The sequence below is a fragment of the Saccopteryx bilineata genome, chromosome X (assembly GCF_036850765.1).
Source record: "Saccopteryx bilineata isolate mSacBil1 chromosome X, mSacBil1_pri_phased_curated, whole genome shotgun sequence".
In the NCBI taxonomy this organism is placed as follows: Eukaryota; Metazoa; Chordata; class Mammalia; order Chiroptera; family Emballonuridae; genus Saccopteryx; species Saccopteryx bilineata.
In genome coordinates, this window is record NC_089502.1 from 45085855 (window position 1) to 45107688 (window position 21834).

The 21834-nt window shown below is 35.5% G+C and overlaps 1 pseudogene; it reads right to left on the bottom strand.

The window, feature by feature from the left end:
- Positions 1–6934: 6934 nt before the first annotated feature.
- On the bottom strand, positions 6935–8043 carry LOC136317483 (actin-related protein 2/3 complex subunit 1A pseudogene; annotated as a pseudogene).
- Positions 8044–21834: the final 13791 nt, after the last annotated feature.

Here is a 21834-nt window from a genome sequence, read left to right on the forward strand (position 1 = left end):
CAGACAGGAAGGAAAAGAGATGAGAAGCACTAGGTAGTAATTATAGCACTTCAGTTGTTCATTGATTGCTTTCTTATATGTGCCTTGACCAGGGGGGCTCTACCTGAGCCAGTGACCCCTTGCTCAAACCAGCGACCTTGAGCTTTGAGCCAATGACCATGAGATTATGTTTGTGATCCCGTGTTCAAGCCAGTTACCCTGCGCTCAATCCAACGAACTCAGAGTTTCAAACCTGGGTCCTCAGCATCCCAGGTCTACACTCTGTCCACTGCGCCACCACCTGGTAAGATGAGCACACCAATCTTTATTACTCCCAATTCTTAAAACTAAAGAAAAAAATGGGAGAAACTTTTGTTGTTGTTTTATGAGCAATAACTGTTTCAATGGCTCTAAGAATCCCTTACCAAGGACAAATATATATCTTAAGTGTTTTCTCTACAAAGAGTTAAAAATATACTTGGCCACCTGAGCAGATCAATTTCGCTTATTCCAACTGTTCTTTTCTTTAGTGAGTTTTACATTATGGTGCCTCTCTCATGGTGAACAGATCTCTGTATGTGTCTGTCTGTCTTTTCATATGTATTATAATGCTTCTTACTTCAGAATGGTTTTGTTAATGAAAAAAAAAAAGCTCTATTAGATTAGCTTAAACAAACAAGCACTTATACAAGAATTCTCGAAAATCTAATGGAAAGTAACCCAAATGCTATTCAGAATTATATGGTTTGGGAAAATATTTAATATCAAAGCTGGTGTGAGTTACATAGACATATTTCTAAACTTACAAGCATTAAATAATACTTTTATTCTAACAGATTTATTAGTTAAATAAGTTCATGTTATTTCTGTTACAAAACTTCTTAATAAGAAAAATATTTCATCCTGATCAGGCAGTGTTGCAATAGATAGAATGTCGGACTGCAACGCGGAGGACCCAGGTTCAAAACCCCGGGTTACCAGCTTGAGGGCGAGCTCATCTGGTTTGATCAAGGCTCACCAGCTTGAGCCCAAGGTCACTGGCTTGAGCAAGGGGTCACTGGCTTGGCTGGAGCCCCCCAGTCAAGGCACATATGAGGAAGCAACCAATGAACAAATAAGGTGCCACAACAAAGAACTGATGTTTCTCATCTCTCTCTCTTCCTGTCTGTCCTTACCTGTTCCTCTCTCTCTCTCTCTCTCTCTCTCTCTCTCATTGTCTCTGTCCCTGTCACAACAAAAGAAAAATATTTTAGTATATTAAAATTTTTATAAGTAATTTAAACTTAATTATTAGAAGCAAGAAAATTCAATAAATATAAGTGGAATAAAAAGCTTCTTTTAGGCTAACTCGTTAGCAACTATTATACTTAGTTAACTGATTTTATAAATTTTTTTGATAACTTCAAACTTTAAAGTTTTTCTAGCTAAATTAAAAAATTGATATCCATTGAATGTTTAGACCATTGCCAAATAAAATAAAATTTGGAAAAATTAATTACTGAACATAGGTTTATCTACATTCTATATAATATAGACAAACTAAAGATATTTGGGTTCATTAGTAAAAATGTTCATGCCATATAAAAAAAATTGTGCTGTTTGATGAGGCAGTGACTCAGTGGATGGAGTGTTGGCCTGGAACATGGAGGACTCAGATGTGAAACCCCAGAGTGACTGGCCTGAGCACAGGCTTATCTGGCTTGAATTTGGGCTATCTGACTTGAGCACGGCGTCGCTGGCTTGAGCATTGGATCATAGACATGACCCTACGGTCACTAGCTTCAGTCCAAAGGTTGCTGGCTTGAAACCCAAGGTCATTGGATTGAGTCCAAAGTCACTAGCTTGAGCAAGAGGTCACTGTGTCTACTAGAGCCCCCAGTCAAGGAACATGTAGAAAACTAAGGTGCCACAATGAAGAATTGATGGTTCTCATCTCTATTCCTTCCTACATGTCCGTCCCTGTCTGTCCCTCTCCGTCTCTCTCTATGTCTCCATCTTGATAAAAGAAAAATTGTGCCATGAAGAAATGTATTTTTAGAAATTATTAAATCATTCATAACTGTGCCAATCTAAAGAATACTAATTGCTTTCTCTTAGTTGTCATTAGAAATTAAGAATTCTAAGAGTTAAAATTTCTTTTTAAGATGAAAAGAAATGGTATGTTTTTAGTAATAAATAGAACGTTTAAGGTACAGAAATATATTAAAAAAATAAAAGAACGTTTGTTCTAAAATAAGGTTGTTTATTTCCAAATGAATAAGAAGAAATGATATAAGAGAGATTAAGAAAACTGTACAAGATCTGTGAAGAAAAATCTTCAGGAAATTTTGTAAGCTTAAGTGATTAAGCTGAATAAGATTAAAACTAAATTATGTAAGTAAATTTAAATATCAAAAGTAAGCTAGTCCATAATAAAAGTTTGGTTCTTATTCACCCTATCATACAAGAAAAAAAATTCTCAGTATTTATTTTATTCCGGATAATATGTTGTAGAAGGTTTTCTGCCTAGAAACCAAAGATTTTATATTTTATTAAAATCGTTTTCTAAAATCAGGGCCTTTATCAGGTCCTTGATTCCTTAAGAAAACAATCTTCTAAATCTTAGAGAAAGTTTTGCTAATCTGCATTACATTTGATATTTTTGTATTCTCACTTTAGGTAAATGCATAATTTAATATTATTTCATAGTGCTATATGGCTTTTGGTGTTAAGTGTTTTTGACAAACTTCCTAGGGGTCTTATTTTAACAGGAAACCTATCCCTTAACGTAAAAATGGCTTTGGGTTGTTCTATCAGGCCCCCGGAACACCCAAACAATTTTTTTTACTCCTTGCATTGGGAAGGTTTTGAACTAATTAAGCCTATTTGACATGCTAAAATTGAGTAAGAAGCTTTCTCAACTAAGAAAATAGTTGTGTTGCATTTCAGTGTATATAATCTCATTATTAATAGATATTATATAAACATCTCCAGAAATCTTCAAAGTCCTGATACAATAGTCATTTATAATTCTTGTTATCTTGAAACGTTATATGTTGGATACTTAAAGAAAATTTAATACTGTACCTATCTGTCTCAAACTCTTTCCAGAAATGGAAGAAGAAGCATATTTTCTGACACCTATTACGAGGCCAACATTAACACTAATACCAAAACAGGACAAAGATAGCACATACACAAAATAATAGACCAATATTTCTGATGAAAACTGATGCAAAAAAAATCAAAACATAATACTAGCAAATCAAATACAACAATACATTACAAAAAAAATACATTATGACCAAGTTAGATTCATTCCAGGGGCATAAGAATGGTGTAATATATACAACTCTATCAATGTAATATACCACATTCACAAAATGAAGGATAAAAATCATATGATCATATCAATAGATGCAGAAAAAACATTTGACAGATGCAATATTCAGTTATTATTAAAACACCAATAACATGAGTATAGAAGGTAAGCACATCAACATAGTAAAGGCCAGATATGACAAACTCTCAGCTAATATCATGCTCTACAGTGAAAAACGGAAAGATTTTCTTCTAAGATTAAGAACAAGACAAGAATGGCCACTGTCACCAATGTTATTAAATATAGTACTGTAAGTCTTAACAGAGTAATCGGATAAAAGAAAAAGAAGTCATCCGAATTAGAAATGAAGTATAATTTTCATTTTTTGCAGATGCTGTAATTCTTGATATAGAAAACCCTAGGAATGAGGACCTGGTCAGCATTAAACAATCTTAGAAACAAAGCTTTGGATCTACTGACCTCAGAGACAATGTTTCAATCAAACTAGAGATAACATCTAGGCCTCAGTTGCATTTTAGCTTCAGAACCAGAAGAGCAGTAAAACCAGATGAAGCAATATCATGGCTAACTTTAGAACCAGATGCAAAGATTAGCTACACCCTTCGAAACAACAGATCAGTGAAAATCAAAACCCTAAATCCCTTAGTAACCATGAATCATGATTTTTTTCTGCTATTTAAACCATCTCCTGATGCCAACAGGATGCCTGATACTTGATCACTTACTTACTTGTGACTTTAGGCTTGGTGCCATTTCTTGAACTAAGCCCTTCCCTTTTGGCTGCAAACTGCTGTTGGTGTTTGGCTGGGTTTTGATGCTTGCGGGGAAATGAATCCTTTAAATCCAGTAACAAAAGGACTTCAAGGAAATTTTTCTGTTTAGGTTGCCAAGATAAATAAGGAGTTTCTAGAGTCAGGAACCTTCCTGCCAAGTTGGACAATGACAGTGCCACAATAAAGAAGCTGCCAATGATCAGGAAACCACTAGAACAGGAAAAACTGTACAGTCATGAATTCACTGCAAATGTGGTGGGCTCTGAATCTGCTATGTGCTTACTATAACACACACCAAGATAATGAAAACCCTAAATCTCACTTACCTGTGGCGAACCAGAAAGCTAGTCCTAATACTGGAACCTCTGTTAACACTGCAGGAGAGAAACAAGATGCTCTTTCTAATTTCATGCATATGCTTTTGATAAGCCAAACATAATTATTGCCTAAACTCTAGCAACAAGGTATTTTGAAAGATACACTTTTCAGTTTCCCAACCTTTGTCATTATAAAAAGTGGAGGAATCAGTGTTTCATGCCAATTTATCATATTCACCACAATAACTATAGCATCTTGATTCTGGAACAAAAACAACATACAATACAAATAAAAGAATAAAATGACAGAAAGACATCCAAGAGGAAGTAGTGTTTTTCTGGAGCTTGTTAAATGTTCTGGATTTTTGCAAAACAGTTAACATAATGTTAGCTTGAAATGATCATGGTGGCATTTCAGTAAAAAACAACAAAAAAACCCCACTAAAATATTACAAATCAAGTCTTTTGCACCTTCCCCCCCCAAAAATTAATAGTTAATTTATCAGCACTCTGGCTGCTAACAGCTTGCAATTTCATATCTGTTATAGTCTTTTTAATACTGCTGTAATATTTTAGGCTTTATCTAGTTAAATGTCTTTCCATATAAAATTTGAGAGGGAAATAATTTATCCTGTGCCTATCTTATGGTCCATATACTCTACTAGCTATAGTAAATATAAAGGAGCAATTTTTGCCTAAAGAAGTAAATTTATTTTTTAATAGACTTAATGAACCTAGGAGAAATATGTTATACATGTCATGGCACTCTGGTTCAATTCTGTAGGAGCCTTTTGAATTTCTATAGTTTCAAGTACAGTTAATGTAAGATGCTGTTAGCTCATAAGAATTTTGCAACTGTGTAGACCCAGGATTCAAACTTGTAAGTGTCTGCCTCTAATTTGCCCATACTTATGCCACTATATATTGCTAAAGTTTAACTAGAAAAACGTTACCGAAGAAGTACTAAATAATAAGATATTAGTTATGACTATGTTGTTTGGTTGCATGCTACATGAATTTCATTTGCTGTTGATCCAATGTATTATAAATGTAATTAACTAAAGCAAATAAAGCCAATTCATTTGCCCATGTAAAATTGAGTAAGTGCAACAATTACATAAACAGTGGTTAACTAAAAATATAAACAAGTGCAGCATCATTTTTGTAGCCTACAGTAAGCATCAGCTGTGTCTATAATAAAGTCAAATATATGCTCCAAAATATTTGCCTACAATACTTATATTTTACATATGGGATATTATTAGGCCTTGATGATTCAATTATTGTTTAGAGAAATATACAAAAGTAATTTTATATTTAATGCAGCAAAAAATTAACATTTCTTCATTAAAGAGACTCCCTAGCCAAATTTTTTTTTTAATTTTTATTTTTATTCATTTTAGAGAGGAGAGACAGAGAGAGAGAGGAGAGACAGAGAGAGAGAAGGGGGAGGAGCTGGAAGCATCAACTCCCATATGTGCCTTGACCAGGCAAGCCCAGGGTTTCGAACCGGCGACCTCAGCATTTCCAGGTCGATGCTTTATCCACTGCGCCACCACAGGTCAGGCACCAATTTTTTTTTTTAAAAAAAACACGATATTGACTAAAATTGAATTCAAGAGAAAGAAACAGCTAGAGTAAAAAATTGTCACCTTACAAAAGTTATTTTCTTCAAAGTAAAGCCAGTTATATTTTTTAAATATATTTTGGACTCAGAATTCTTTCTTTACTTTAAATCTTCAAGATAAAATATATACTATAAACTTTTAAAGACTTTTTTGTGTAAAATCTTGTGTAATAAACCCTGTAGTACCTAGAAGATACTATATGCTCAAGCTTTATATGTCCACGAGATGGCAGCATTTGATAAACAGTAAGGTAATCACAAAGCTTCTGATTACACTGTATAAAGTGAAATAGCAATATTAATTCACATTCCTTCCAGGCACAACTCAAAATTATTTCCTGTAACATAGACATGAGATTGTTTGACTTATTTTTTACTTCATGCAATTGTTCTCATTTCTTTTGCCAAATAGTGTGTTCATGTTAAATGTTTTCTTATGTAAGATAGATGAAGTAATGCTACATTTTGTCTAAGGATTCTTTTGAAACTTATATAACGAAGTCAGCTATAGCTTCTGCTGATGGTTCAAGTGTGGCTTAAACAAGCAGTCACTGGATTGGTTGGAGTCCCCGGGTCAAGGCACATATGAGAAAACAATCAATGAACAACTAAGGTGCTGCAACAAAGAATTGATGCTTCTCATTTTTCTCCCTTCCTGTCTTCCTGTCCTTCTCTCTGTCTCTCTGTCTCTGTCTCTCACTAAAGAAAAAAAGAAAGAAAAAATATTACTGCTGAATTTTAAAAATCAACGCTCTCACCAATTATATTCAAACAAAACCACACAAAGACTATTTGTACGATGTGTGTCTGCAGTATTTCCTTGCAACTGGTTCTCCTCACCATCATGCAAATGGCGAAGTTGTCACTGGGGCAGATTGTCAGTTTGTTGTGCTGGATCGGGGAGGCTCATTCAGCTTCACATTATCTGAAGGCACTGGATGGAAGAATCTAATGTCTTGAAATCTCAAGTTGTCATGGCTCCACTGGTGTCAGTGATGCAGAATTTGTAACAATCTTGCTTGTTCAGTTCATAGAGACTTGAGTAATATTATTCTGGTGCAGTATCTCCAGGGCTGTATTGAAGTCCTTGGTTATGGCCCTCAAGTCCATGTTGTGGAAGCTTCTATGGCAGACATTTTGCTTTGGATGCTCTATTTTGGAATGTCTAACTTGGAGATAAAAGTCAAGTAGCTGTGGTCATCATAGTTAAAGATCATTGGGCAGCGGTCACAGCCAGCAGCTACAATGCTATTCTCTGAGACAAATGATACCTTTAGGAGGGAAAGAAACATCGTTTTCAGAGTTGAGACCTGTATGCCTTTTGTGGCATTGGCAGCAGCAGTGGTACTGTATTGGCTGACCCAGTCCAGGCAACTCCCACTGGCAGAGAAGTTGATGCTATGTACTCACCCACCAATGCCACTACTACCAACTCTGACATGAGCTAACTAAAAGGCATCTTGGTGTCCCAGGGCATACTGGTTGGTTGGTTCAAATACTATAATGTAGGCATAAAACACTGCATTTGAAATCATATGATCCTGCTTCCAACAAAACATTGTTAAGATAACAATCCAACCTGGGGACCTTGGAGCAAATTGTTTTTTTTTAATGTGTTTGGTTACCTACCAATCATTTTCAGACTCTAAGAAACAAACAAAAATGAGTCTTGCTTCACTTTGCACAGCAAATTTGTTCTCTAGTGGGCACCACTTGACATAAGTGGTTGCATGATTAATTAATACTCAGGATCATCAGGGTTGGCTTCCAGACACCATCTTTATGACCCAACATATAGGCTGGGTCTGCCTCACAAGTGACTGATGTCAGTCTTAGGAGATCAGTTGATACCTGTGATGTGTTCATTGTGTTCCTTGAGTTTATGATCTTTTATCAACTGGTTTCTATTATTCTTAGAGATATGGAATTTATGATTATTGTCACTAAGGGCAACCTGTGTTAGGCATTATCCCTGTTCTAGGTATGACAGTTGATTGGCTCTAGTAAAAAATAATGTAGGGACATTATTCTTATTTTTTTAATTTTTATTGAATTTATTAGGATGACTTTGGTTAATAAAATTATATAGATTTTAAGCATACAATTCTGTAACACATCATCTGTATACTCCATTGTGTGTTCACCACCCCAAGTCAAGTTTTCTACTGTCACTATTTATCCCCTCGTTACCCTCTTCTACTTCTCCCATTCCTTTTCTCTCTGGTAATCAACATATTGTTGCCTGTGTCAATGCTATTTATTTATTTATTTTTTTGTCGTGTGTGTGTGTGTGTGTGTGTGTGTGTGTGTGTAATCCTTTTATCTTTTTCATCCAGGCCCCCAAACCCCTTCACTCTGACAGCTGTCAACCTGTTCTCTGTATCTATAAGTCTGTTTCTATTTTGGTTGTAGTTTATCTTGTTCTTTAGATTCCATGTATCGAACAAATATTCTAAGAATTTATATGGAATCACAATAGACCCTGAATTACCACAGCAATCTTGATAAAGAAGAACAAAGATGGAGGAATCATGCTACCTGACATCAAACTATACTACAACGCCATAGTAATCAAATCAGTATGGTACTGGCATAAAAACAGATATATAATCAATAAAACAGAGAGATCCCAATAATAATCCACATTTTTATGGTTAATTTATACTTGACAAAGGAGGCAAGAACATACAATGCAGTAAAGACAATCTATTCAAAAAGTTGTGTTAGAAAAATTGGACAGATACCTGGAAAAACATAAAATTAAATCTCCTCCTTACACCATACACAAGAATAAACTCAAAATGAATTAAAGACTTAAATGTAAGGCTCAAAACCATAAAAATACTAGAATAAAACATAGGCAATAAAATGTCAGAAATTTTTTAGCAATATTTTTTTCTGATGTATCTCCTTATACAAGGGAAACAAAACAAAATATGAATAAATGGGATTACATCAAACTAAGAAACTTTTTGAATAGCAAAGGAAACCATTAACAAAATGAAAAAAACAACCCACTAAGTTTAAGAACATACAAGGTGGGAAAAAATTAGGTTTACAGTTGTGAGTACATGAAGCACAGAGTTTATTCTTGTATTATTATTTATTAATTATTTATTATTTTCCAAATGAACTAATGTAACTTACTTTTACCCCACTCTGTATTCATCAATGAAACATCTGATAATGGGTTAATATCAAAAATTTTATAAAATACTTATGCAAGTAAACACCAAAAATACAACAACAACAAAATAACACCCAACAATAATGAAACTAAAAAATGGACAATAGACCAAATTAGACACTTCTCCAAAGAGGACATGCATATGTTCAATAGACATATGAAAAGAAACAATGTCAGTAATCATTAGAGAAATAAAAATTAAAACCACAATGAGATATTACCCCACACTTGTCAGATGGCTATCATCAATAAAATCAACAAGTATCAAGTGTTGGGGAGGATGTGGATAAAAGGGATCCCTCATGCGCTGTTGATGGGAATTCAGATTGGTGCATCCACTGTGGAAAACAATATGGAATTTGCTCCCAAATTAAAAATGGACCTGCTTTATGACACGGTGACTCCATTTCTGGGACTATATCTGAAGAAATCCAAAACACTAAATCAAAAGAATATATGATTCCTTACATTCATTGCAGCATTATTTATTATAGCCAAGATTTAAAAACAGCCCAAATATGGATCAGTTGGTGAGTAGATTAAAAAAACTGGTGCATTTGCATAATATGATATTACTCAGATATAAGTAAAAAACATAATCTTACCTTTTGGAACAGCATGGGTGGACTCTGTTGCAACTGGAGCTATTCCAGTGCCTGAGGCAGAGGCCATGAAGCCATCCTCAGTGCCCAGGCTAACTTTGCTCCAATGAAGCCTTCCTTGGCTGTGGAAGGAGAAGAGACAGATAAAGAGAAAGGAGAGGGGGAAAAGTTGAGAAGCAAATGGGCGCTTCTCCTATGTGCCCTGGTCGGAAATCGAACCTGGTACTTTCACACACCAGGCTAATAATGCTCTACCACTGAGCCAATAGGCCAGGGTCATATGATAGTCTTATAAATACAGCAGGGCCTCAGGAGTTAAAAAGATGGCAAATTCTACTTTGGATGTAAAAAAGAACAGCGAGGCTTCTCAATAAAGGTAATTCTGGTACTGAGTCATAAAAGGTAAAGAAGGTATTTGCCATTGAGGGAATGATGGGACAGAAGAACAAGGTCAAGCAGAAGGATTCCATGATAAAATACACACAAGCATGGTAAAATAAGAAAACTTTATATTAATACATGTAAAAAGAATGATGGGAATTGAAAATCACCATTAGAACAGCACAATAATTATTGCAGAAAAATTCCATAGATAAATGTTAAATTAGTGGTTGAAACAATAAAGAGAAAGATTATTTGTAGAGACTCAAAGTACCTACTTCAAAATATTTATTAATTACTATGGTGGTTTTTGTATATGTTAACAAATTCTTTGATGTTCTCCCTTCCAATAGGTGTTTGGTTCTCTCTATCTTGAGTGTGGGGTGAGCGTAGGGACTTGCCTGTAATAATAGATTGTAGAAAAGAGCAACCTGGCAGGCATCACTGTAACCAAGTTATCAGGGTTAACATTACCAGTTATAAATTATGTTGATATCTAGCTCATGAAGTGAGTGTAATGATAATAACAATGACAATCCTGGGAGTTCTTGAAGTTTGAGGCATTATGCTGGTTGTTTTATGCAGGCTCACTCATTTTCTTATTACACTATCTCATGAGGTAGGTACTCTCATTTGCCCTATTTTACAAATAGCAGAACTGAGGCACAGGGGATTTAAGGTATTTCCTCAGATCACACAGATGTTTCAAACTAACTAATGTAGACCATTATGGTATCTTTCTCCCTCTGCAGAGAATATGGTAGAGGTGATGTACAAATAGACTAACAATTCTAGGAAAGCTTAATGGAATGTGTGTAAGCAGAAGGCAGCACAAGTAGTTTTGTTCATCCTTTATTTTGATTCTGTGTCACAAAATAATCTTAGCTGTGCTCTCTCTTTTTTATGGGGTTTAAGGTTTGGTTACACGTTATTAGTTGCAAAGAATTCTCTAATATTTTGAGGTCACTAAAATGTATTTAACTACCACAATAGAGTTTCCACAGAGAACCAATTAAGTTTAGTATTCATGTGCCATATTGAGAAAGTATCTTCCACTCTTTATTTTTAAAGGAGTCTTCTATTTATTTACATGTGCATCTGTGATTATACATCATCTCAGAGGGGCTCATTTTTGTATGTATAATTTTACCTGTTATAATTATTGAAGTATGAGAAACATTGTTAGTTTAGAACTACTGTCTTTACAGACTGTAGAGACACTAATGTCCTTTTTTTATTAAAACATAATTGAGAACATAAAGCATTTCTCAGCAGCCAATTTACATATAACAACTAATAAGAATACCAGCAATAATAATGAGACATAAACTGAAGGCAATACAGGCAAATGTAATGTTATCTCAGCGTGGGACTAATTACTCAATTTTTAAACTAATTTTAAGGATATTTTAGTAAATGATGGTTTTAATATGTCTAATGTGCTTCCTTTTAATGTATAAAAAGGAATATCTGATGTAAAAAGGCTGAATATTTGTAAAAAAATAGTATTGAGACATATACTTGATGCTTTTGAAATAATTTATCTGTTAGAATATATTTTCTGGATTAAGTGATTTCTTTATTGTTGTTATATAAAAGAAGAATAACAACTTTTGTGCATTTAGGAATCTCCTTTCCATATTTTTTAAAATTTCTTACCACAAAACAATTTCAATTAACTTCAAAGTCACAATTGATGAGTTTCTTCTCCCAAAAATATTATATTGGCACAATTCATAATATCAGCTCTGATCAATCACTATATTGTTCAAACAAATCTAATATTTTGCCATTAATTTTTCACTGAATATATACACCAAAATTTACTATTCAACCACTATATATGTATCTAGTGTTGTATTATATATATGGGTATACATGTATAGGTCAGAAGAAGAAAACATTTTTTTCCCCAAAATTTTAATTATTTTTTGGTTTAATCATCCATTGAAATCTACAGGTTATTTTTCTCTGTGTTTAAATTACTGCAGACAATACACACAGAAATTCTATAACAAAATATCATTTGATGTTACTATCATGTACTTTGACTGTAAACTCCACTTAATGAAACTTAAGAGGTGACATAAGTGATTAACAATATATGAAACTGATAAGGTGCTCAAAAACTGTTAAAATTAATAATTTTAGTAAGCCTGTATAGTACAAAAATTATATACAAAAATCTGTTGCATTTATATACAATAACACAAACTATCAGGAAAAGAAATTAAGAAAAGAATCCCTTTCAAAATTGCATAAAAACTTAGGAATTAATTTAATCAAAGAGGTGAAGACCTGTACACTGAAAATTATAGAGTCATTGAAAAGAGAAACACAAAAAGAAAACAAATAAATAGAAAAATATTTCACACTTATAATTGGCAGAATTAATATTGTTAAAATGTTCATATTTTCTAACACAATCCACAGATACAATGCAATTCCTATCAAAATTCCAATTGCATTTTTCACAGAAATAGAACAAACAAACCTACGATTTGTATGGAATGACAAATGATCCAAAATAGCCACAGCAACATTGAGAAAGAAGAACAAAGTAGAGATTTTGTACTCACTAATTTCAAACTATATTACAAAAGAGATCAAAATAGTATGGTATTGGCATAAAAATGGAAACATACCGCCTGACCTGTGGTGGCGCAGTGGATAAAGCATCGACCTGGAAATGCTGAGGTCGCTGGTTCAAAACCCTGGGCTTGCCTGGTCAAGGCACATATGGGAGTTGATGCTTCCGGCTCCTCCCCCCCCTTCTCTCTCTCTGTCTTTCCTCTCTCTCGGTCTCTCTCTCTCCTCTCTAAAAATGAATAAATAAAAAAAAATAAAAAAAAAAATAACTAAAAAAAAAAAAAAAAACTAAAAAAAAAAAAAAAAGGAAACAAAACAATCAAGGAAATATAATTAAAACCCAGAAATAAGCCCATATATATATGGTCAATTAATTTATTAAAAAGGAGCCAAGGATACACAATGGAGAAAGGATAGTCTCTTCAATAAATGGTATTGGGAAAACTGGACAGTTACATGCCAAAGAAAGAAAGAACTGTACCAGCATTTTACCAAACACAAAAATGAACTCAAAATAGATTAAAGACTTAAATATAAAACCTGAAAACATAAAGTAGAAGAAAACATAAGTAGTAAGCTCTTGATATAGGCCTTGGTGATGATTTTTTAACTTGACATCAAAAACAAAAGTAACAAAAGTAAAAATAAGTGAGACTACATAAAACTAAAAAGCTTCTGCAGAGCAAAGAAAACCATCAACAAAGCAACAACAAAAAAAACAGCAACATGAACAAAACAACAACAAAAAAAGCAAGCTACCAAATGGGAAAAAATATTTTCAAATTTTGTATCTGATAAAGGGTTGAGATCAATCCAATTAGAAATTGGATTGTACAAATGATCAATAGGCACATTGAAAAATGCTCAATATTGCCCTGGCCAGTTGGCTCAGCGGTAGAGCGTCGGCCTAGCGTGCGGAGGGCCCGGGTTCGATTCCCGGCCAGGGCACACAGGAGAAGCGCCCATTTGCTTCTCCACCCCTCCACCGCGCTTTCCTCTCTGTCTCTCTCTTCCCCTCCCGCAGCCAAGGCTCCATTGGAGCAGAGATGGCCCGGGCGCTGGGCATGGCTCTGTGGCCTCTGCCTCAGGCGCTAGAGTGGCTCTGGTCGCAATATGGCGACGCCCAGGATGGGCAGAGCATCGCCCCCTGGGGGGCAGAGCACCGCCCCTGGTGGGCGTGCCGGGTGGATCCCGGTCGGGCGCATGCGGGAGTCTGTCTGACTGTCTCTCCCTGTTTCCAGCTTCAGAAAAGTGAAAAAAAAAGAAAGAAAAAAAAAAAAAGAAAAAAAAGAAAAAAAAAAAAAGAAAAATGCTCAATATCACTAATTAGCAGGGAAATGCACATCAAAACCACAGTAAAATGCTACCTCAAACCTGTCAGAATGACTATTATTATTTTTTTTTTTCTTTTTTTTACAGAGACAGAGTCAGAGAAAGGGATAGACAGGGACGGAGAGAGATGAGAAGCATCAATCATCAGTTTTTCTTTGCAACACCTTAGTTGTTCACTGATTGCTTTCTCATATGTGCCTTGACTGCGGGCCTTCAAAAGACTGAGTAACCCCTTGCTGAAGCCAGCAACCTTGGGTCTAAGCCGATGAGCTTTGCTCAAACCAGATGAGCCCATGCTCAAGCTGGCAACGTCGGGGTCTTGAACCTGGGTCCTCCGCATTCCAGTCCAACGCTCTATCCACTGCGCCACCGCCTGGTCAGGCAGAATGACTATTATTAAAAAGACAAAAAGTAGCAAGTGTTAACAGGATTGTGGAAGACAATATATCCTCATAAACTATCAGGGAGAATGTAAATTTGTGCAGCTACTATAGAAAACACTATGAAAGCTTCTCAAAAAAATAAAAAAATACCATATGACCCAGAAATCCACTTCTAAGTGTTTATTCAAAAAAAAAAAAGATAACAATTATTTGAAAAGATATATGCACCCCTAGCTTCATTTTAGCATTATTTACAATAACCAAGATACCCAAATAATTTAAGTGTCTACCTATAATAAATAAATAAAGAGGATGTGGTACATACATATAATGGAATACTACTCAGACATAAGAAAAATAAAATCTTGCCATTTATGAAAACACAGACTTTGAGGGTATTATGTTAAGTCAGACTGAGAAAGGATATAGCATATTATTTCACTTATATATGAAATCTAAAAAACAAAACAAAACAGCCTGAGACCAGGCAGTGGCACAGTGGATAGAGCATCAGACTAGGACATGGAAGACCCAGGTTCAAAACCGCAAGGTCGCCAGCTTGAGCAAGGGGTCACTCAGTCTGCTGTAGCCCCCTGCCTTCCGGTCAAGGCACATATGAGAAAGCAATCAATAAAAAACTAAGGTGCCACAATGAAGAATTGATGCTTCTCATCTCTCTCCCTTCCTGTCTGTCTGTTCCTGTATGTCCCTTTCTCTGTCTCTATCTCTGTCACAAAAAACAGCAAAAACAAAAACAAAGCAAAACAAACAAACTAAACCAAACAAACACAATCTCACAGACACACAGAATGTAATGGTTGTTGACAAAGGGTAGGGATGTTGGGATGTGGGCTAATTAGTTGAAGGGGGTGACTGTCATATAAGTCAGGAGATATAATGTCCAGTATGGTGACTTAAGTCAATAATATTATATTACAAATTTAAAAGTTGTTTATCTTAAATGTTCTCCTTGTAAGAAGTTTATAACTTTGTATGGTGACAGATGGTAAATAGATTTAGTGTGGTAGTCATTTCACAATATATTCACATGTCCAGTCATTATAATATTAATCTGAAACTAATATAATTATGTGTATCAATTAAAAATAGTAAAAAAAGGTATTCAACTGCACTATACCACTATTGAGTACAATAATAACTTACTAGAATAATAAATTTAAACATGTAGAATAATTTACCAATGAGTGACTACCATTATGGCTCTCTCTTTATATGGTAATGAAAGCAGTTTTTTTCTTAGAATTTTTTTATTGATTTTAATGGGGTGACATTAATAAATCGGGGTACATATGTTCAGAGAAAACATCTTCAGATTATTTTGTCATTCAATTATGTTGCATACCCGTCATCCAAAGTCAAATTGTCCTCCGTCACCTTCTATCTGGTTTTCTTTGTGCTCCTCCCCTCCCCCCTCTCCCTCCCGCTTCTCCCTCCCCCCACCCCGTAACCACCACACTCTTGTTCATGTCTCTTAGTCTCATTTTTATGTCCCACCTATGTATGGAATCATGCAGTTCTTAGTTTTTTCTGATGACATCGGATCATTTACAACAAAATGGATGGATCTTGATAACATTATACGGAGTGAAATAAGTAAATGAAAGCAGTTTTGACAGAAGCTTATTTCAGCTTTTGGATTTTGGCCCAGAGAGTGAAGTTAGGGTATTTGTTGCATAGGTGATATAAATTCATAGAGGGCTCTGGAATCCCAACATGAGACATGAGCTTAAAGCAGTGGTTCTCAAACTTTTTGAAGTCAGGGTGCATTTAAAATCCTACAAATAATTGTAGGCACACTATATACAAATTTCTAAGAAACATGTTATAGTAATTAAGTCAAATATTGAAGAAAAAATATAAAGTCCAAACGTGCTTTTATGGTAATTAAACAAAATAAATATGACAAAATTAAATTTATTCTGACATTAAAAAACATTTTTATGTTTCTATCTGGCCGGTTGGCTCAGCGGTAGAGCGTCGGCCTGGTGTGCAGGAGACCCGGGTTCGATTCCCGGCCAGGGCACATAGGAGAAGCGCCCATTTGCTTCTCCACACCCCCCCCTCCTTCCTCTCTGTCTCTCTCTTCTCCTCCTGCAGCCAAGGCTCCATTAGAGCAAAGATGGCCCGGGCGCTGGGGATGGCTCCTTGGCCTCTGCCCCAGGCGCTAGAGTGGCTCTGGTCGCGGCAGAGAGACGCCCCGGAGGGACAGAGCATCGCCCCCTGGTGGGCAGAGCATCGCCCCTGGTGGGCATGCCGGTTGGATCCCGGTCGGACGCATGTGGGAGTCTGTCTTGTCTCTCCCTGTTTCCAGCTTCAGAAAAAAAAAAAATTTATGTTACATTTTTTGAGTTATGCTTTTTAGAATTCGTAAAAAAGAGGGGTTAAAAATTTAAAAAACAACAAAAACGTTATCTTTTTATATATATGGATACATTCTTACTAAGATTTAATAAATTTGGCAGGTCCTGGAGTGAATGTGTTGTTTTTGCATTCTTGTGTTTATGAGAAACATGAGCCTGATGTGTCCTAGCAATTTCTTCAATGTTTGGGCATTTATTTGAAGGTAAACTCTTCATTTCCTTGTAAATACATTGAAGAATTCCTCTCTTTTTACTCTTAATTGTGTTGAGGGTAGAAAATACTAATTCACATAAATAGAATGTTGAAAATTTTAGTAAGCCTGACCTGTAGTGGCACAGTGGATAAAGCGTTGACCTGGAAATGCTGAGGTCACCGGTTCGAAACCCTGGGCTTGCCTGGTCAAGGCACATATGGAAGTTGATGCTTCCAGCTCCTCCCCCCTTCTCTCTCTCTGTCTCTCCTCTCTCTCTCTCTGTCTCTCCCTCTCCTCTCTCTAAAAAAAAAGAAAATTTTAGTAAAATATTCAAAGCTTTTTTAGATATTGCACATATTCTTCTTTTATAGAAATCCAAAAGGCCTCAAGAAATAATTCCTTATGTTTAATCATCAATCCATGATCAGTGGATATAGCTGCCAGTTCTTCTTCTTGTTAATGTTTAACCGAAATCACTTGAAGCTTCCATGAATGGGTTTCTAATCGAATCGTATTGTTCAGTGTTAAGTGATGGAAAATGCTATAAATTAAATTCTGCCCATCAGCCTTCAAGTCCTATTTTATTTACACTTAACTTTTGCTCACCTCCAGAATCAGATTCTACAATATCACGCTGCTTTTTGAGAAATCTATCCATTTTATTTGGGTGTATTTATCTAAAACTAATATAATGATGTGTTAATAATAAATATAATAATGATGTGTTAACAAAAAGTGTGGTACAGTATTTTCATAATGAAATGGTATAATAGAGTAATGATATTTATTTTTATATCTGGGCACATGCCACAAACCTGCACAGCTAGTAATTCTGGGTCCTGAGTAGGAACTGTGCAGAATTAAAAAAAATATGCAGAATTAAGAAAATACGGGGTCAGGAGTGCCCTGTAATTTCTGCTGGCAAGAACAAAGTGTGCCCAAAAACCGCATCTTGCTTTATTTATAGGGCAAAATGGGCCATTAGCAAATCAATGAGATCTTTGATCATGTTTCCAAGGCAACGCAAGTATTTTACCAAGTATAGAAACCCTCACCGTACATATCATAACACCAAACAAAGGATAGAAGAAACTTGCCTCCAGTTTTTCTGGGGAACATGGGGGGTAGTGTAAACAATCCAGCACCACAGCTTAACAGCCATTTGCAACCTAATCAGGCAAGTGAGGTGGGAGGTTGGGTAGACTGTCAGCTTACAGCCAATTCCCCACACCACTGTCCCCCAAATCTCTAAACTCCAAAAACCCTGTTGGTTTTTTGGTCCCCAACAGGCAAATATTTCTCTGGAATACCATAGGGTGCACCTGGAAATCTTCTAGGATGCAGCAGTGTGCCCTGGCGCACACTTTGAGAACCACTGGCTTAAGGTAACCTCTTTGCAGCTCAACAGTCCATAACTGATTGGTCACTGTGGTAGGCAGAATAATGCTTTCCTCCAGAAAAAATTTACACACTTATCTATGGAACCTGTGAATACATGGTATTGTATGTCATAAAGGATTTTGCAGATATGATTAGGGTTTTGGATCTTAAAATATAGATATGAGATTATCCTGGATTATCTGGGTAGGCCCAATGAAATCACATGAAAATTTAAAAATGGAAGAGGAAGAAGAGTAAAAGACGTAGCGAAAGGAGAAACCAGACAATTTTGATTACTGGTTTTAAAGATAAGTCAAGGAATATTAATGACCTCTAGAAACTGGGAATGGACCTTCGTTGATAGCTAACAAGAAAGGAAGACCTTAGTTCTAATTTTATCAACAACCTGAGTGAGCAAAGAAACAGACTCTCCCTTAGAACCTCCAGGAAAAGAAAAAGGCAGCTTTGCTAATACCTTGAGTTTAGCCTCTTAAATGTATGTCAGACTTATGATTTACAGAACTGTGAAATAGTAAATGGGTGTAACAAAAGCCACTAAATTTGTGGCAACATGTTATAACAACAGTAGAAAACCAATAGACTTTTTGCTGCTTGAATGTAATCATAACTCTAAAAATCTGTTTATGGCACAGGAATATTCATTGTGCAATAGTGTTTAATAGAATATTCCTAGGTTCTCTCAGCTTTCTTCAATAATTTTAAAAATCTCGCCTGACCAGGTGGTGGCAAAATGGATAGAGCATCAGACTGGGATGCCGAGGACCCAGGTTCAAGACCCCTGAGGTCGCCAGCTTGAGTGCGGGCTTATCTGGCTTGAGCAAAGCTTACCAGCTTGGACCCAAGGTCGCTAGCTCTAGCAAGGGGTTACTCGATCTGCTTCAGCCCCACAGTCAAGGCACATATGAGAAAGCAATCAATGAACAACTAAGGTATCGCAACGAAAAACTAATGATTGATGCTTCTCATCTCTCTCTGTTCCTGTCTCTCTGTCCCTATCTATCCCTCTCTCTGACTCTGTCTCTGTAAATAATAATAATAATAATAATAATAATTTTAAAAAAATTAAGAATCTCAGCTCTGCCAAACTAGCTGAGTCTATTATATTCTTTCTCAAATATTAGCAAAGATTCCACTGATGGAGAGAGCAAACTACACAGTTAAAAAGAGAAGAGATGCTCTGCAACCAGCTGTGTATCACTGTATATCAATTTTAAATTGAAAACCTTAAAATTTTATTATATGAAATTCCACTAGGAAAATAAAATAATTTAAAGTAAAAAAAATTAAAGAAAAAGAAACTTTCTAATGAACATTAAAATAGAGCTCAGTTTGACAATTCAATACTGATTTCATTGTTACTTTAATGGGTATAGTTTTTGTTCAAACCATTCAAATATCTCCAAATATGTATAACACAATGTTAAAGTTTACAGCTAACTTGGCTTCATACTACAGTTTATTTTAAATAATTGAAAAACTTGTTTGAGCATTTGGTTAAAGTCATTAAAGTACATGGAGTTGACATCTGTCGAAAAAGTAAGTGCATTTTTATTAAGGAAATGGCATTCAGTCATAGTAAATAGTAACTGTCAAGCAGGCAAATGTAAGGAATTGCTTAAGGCACAAATATAGATATTGTTTAGTAGTATGCCAATAGTTTTAATATTTCCAACTCATAGGGAAAGAGATTTAAGTCAATGACAAAGGTTATGAAAAACATTTCAGGTGGGAAGAAACACATTTTCACAGACTTAATGCAAAGCTAAAGTTTTCAAGCAAGACTTTTTTTCTAGCTTCAACTTGTCACATGTGGTAAATAAATATTTTCATGAAAATATGAAGTGATAAAATTTCTCACTGGCAATATTTCTATCAATTCTTTATTTGAACAGAAACTATTTTAATATAACTTATGTTACTAAGACCACACCAGGCCAAAGAAAAAAAATAACATAATTTATGCAGTACAACAATGACAACATTTACCAAAAAATGAGCATTTCTCTATATTTCCTTCTTGAACCATCTATTCTTCCCATCCTTCCGCATGCACTTTAACTCATTAGCCAAACCAGGCTGGGGTACAACAGAGAGTGTCTTTAATATGATGGGTCTTTTTACTTTGTGGCCATCACCATTTTTCTTCTTTCCTGGTCAGGCTCCCTCTGAGGATATCTTTGGTCACTGATGATAAAAATTAGGAGGCTGTTCAGCCACAGATGCCAGCCACAGATGGTTGCTGCTTTTCGGTGCTAGGATCACAATGAGATCATAGGAAAGGTATCACACAGGCTACTAAAGATCTAGCTCTAATCTCAGGTTTACCATAATGCTTCTCAAACTGTTCCACCAAAATACCCCTAAATACAGATAATAATAATAATAATAATAATAATAAAATACTCTAAGGCAGTCTACCACAATACACATTTTTAAGAAAAATCTTTGGGTTGTAACAATGTATACAAATGTTAAAATTTATTCATTATTGACCTTGGTTTCTTTTAATATAAACAAATGACTTCACAATTAAATGAATTTGATGACCTAGGATAATATAAGAAATATGAGACTATAAAGAAATAAAATTGTCTTTTTAGGTTTCTAAATTGACCAACTAATTTCCAAGTTTGAGGGGGTGAAGATGGGGTTAACCAGAAGATTTTCCTTTATCATCTTTTTTATCTTTTTAGGTAGCATAATGATACTAAAAAGGTAAAATAGAGATAAAATCTAGTCCCTGGTTACAACATGCAATGAGTTCAGCCAGGTACAAACTTAAAAGGGGCGGAGTCCTCCGCAAGACAAGGACTCTCGGAACTTTTGCAAGTTCAGAGAGTTTCCCCCAAATACCCTCAGGTTTGATAATTCAGTGGACAGGGTAATAAAAGTCACTGGAAGTGGTTATACTCAGAAGTTACTACATAAAAAGCATACAAATTAAAATCAGCCAAGTAAAGAGATATGCCAGGCAGAGTCCAGGTAAGGTTCAAATGAGGAGCTTCTAGATAGTCATCTGCCAATTGAGTTGTAGAAGGCATTACCTCCTTCTGGTCAACAGTGTGTGACAACCCACCAGTGAAGCTCCTACGAGCCTTTGAAATACAGTTTTTACTGTGGCTCCATCACAGACTGCCCGCACAGCTGGTCTTTATTCTCCAGCCTCTAGAGCTTGGGTTAATATCTTAGTCAGCAGTTTCTTGATGTATCAGGACAATGCTCTAACCAACTGAGTTAGCCAACAGTTTCTCTGGAAGTCCAAACTGAGACTGTGTGACCCAAGGCCTCTATCATAAGTTACAGTGAAAACCTGTCCAGTGGCCACAGAGCAAAGGTGAGTAAAGCCATTTGTATCACACAGGATGT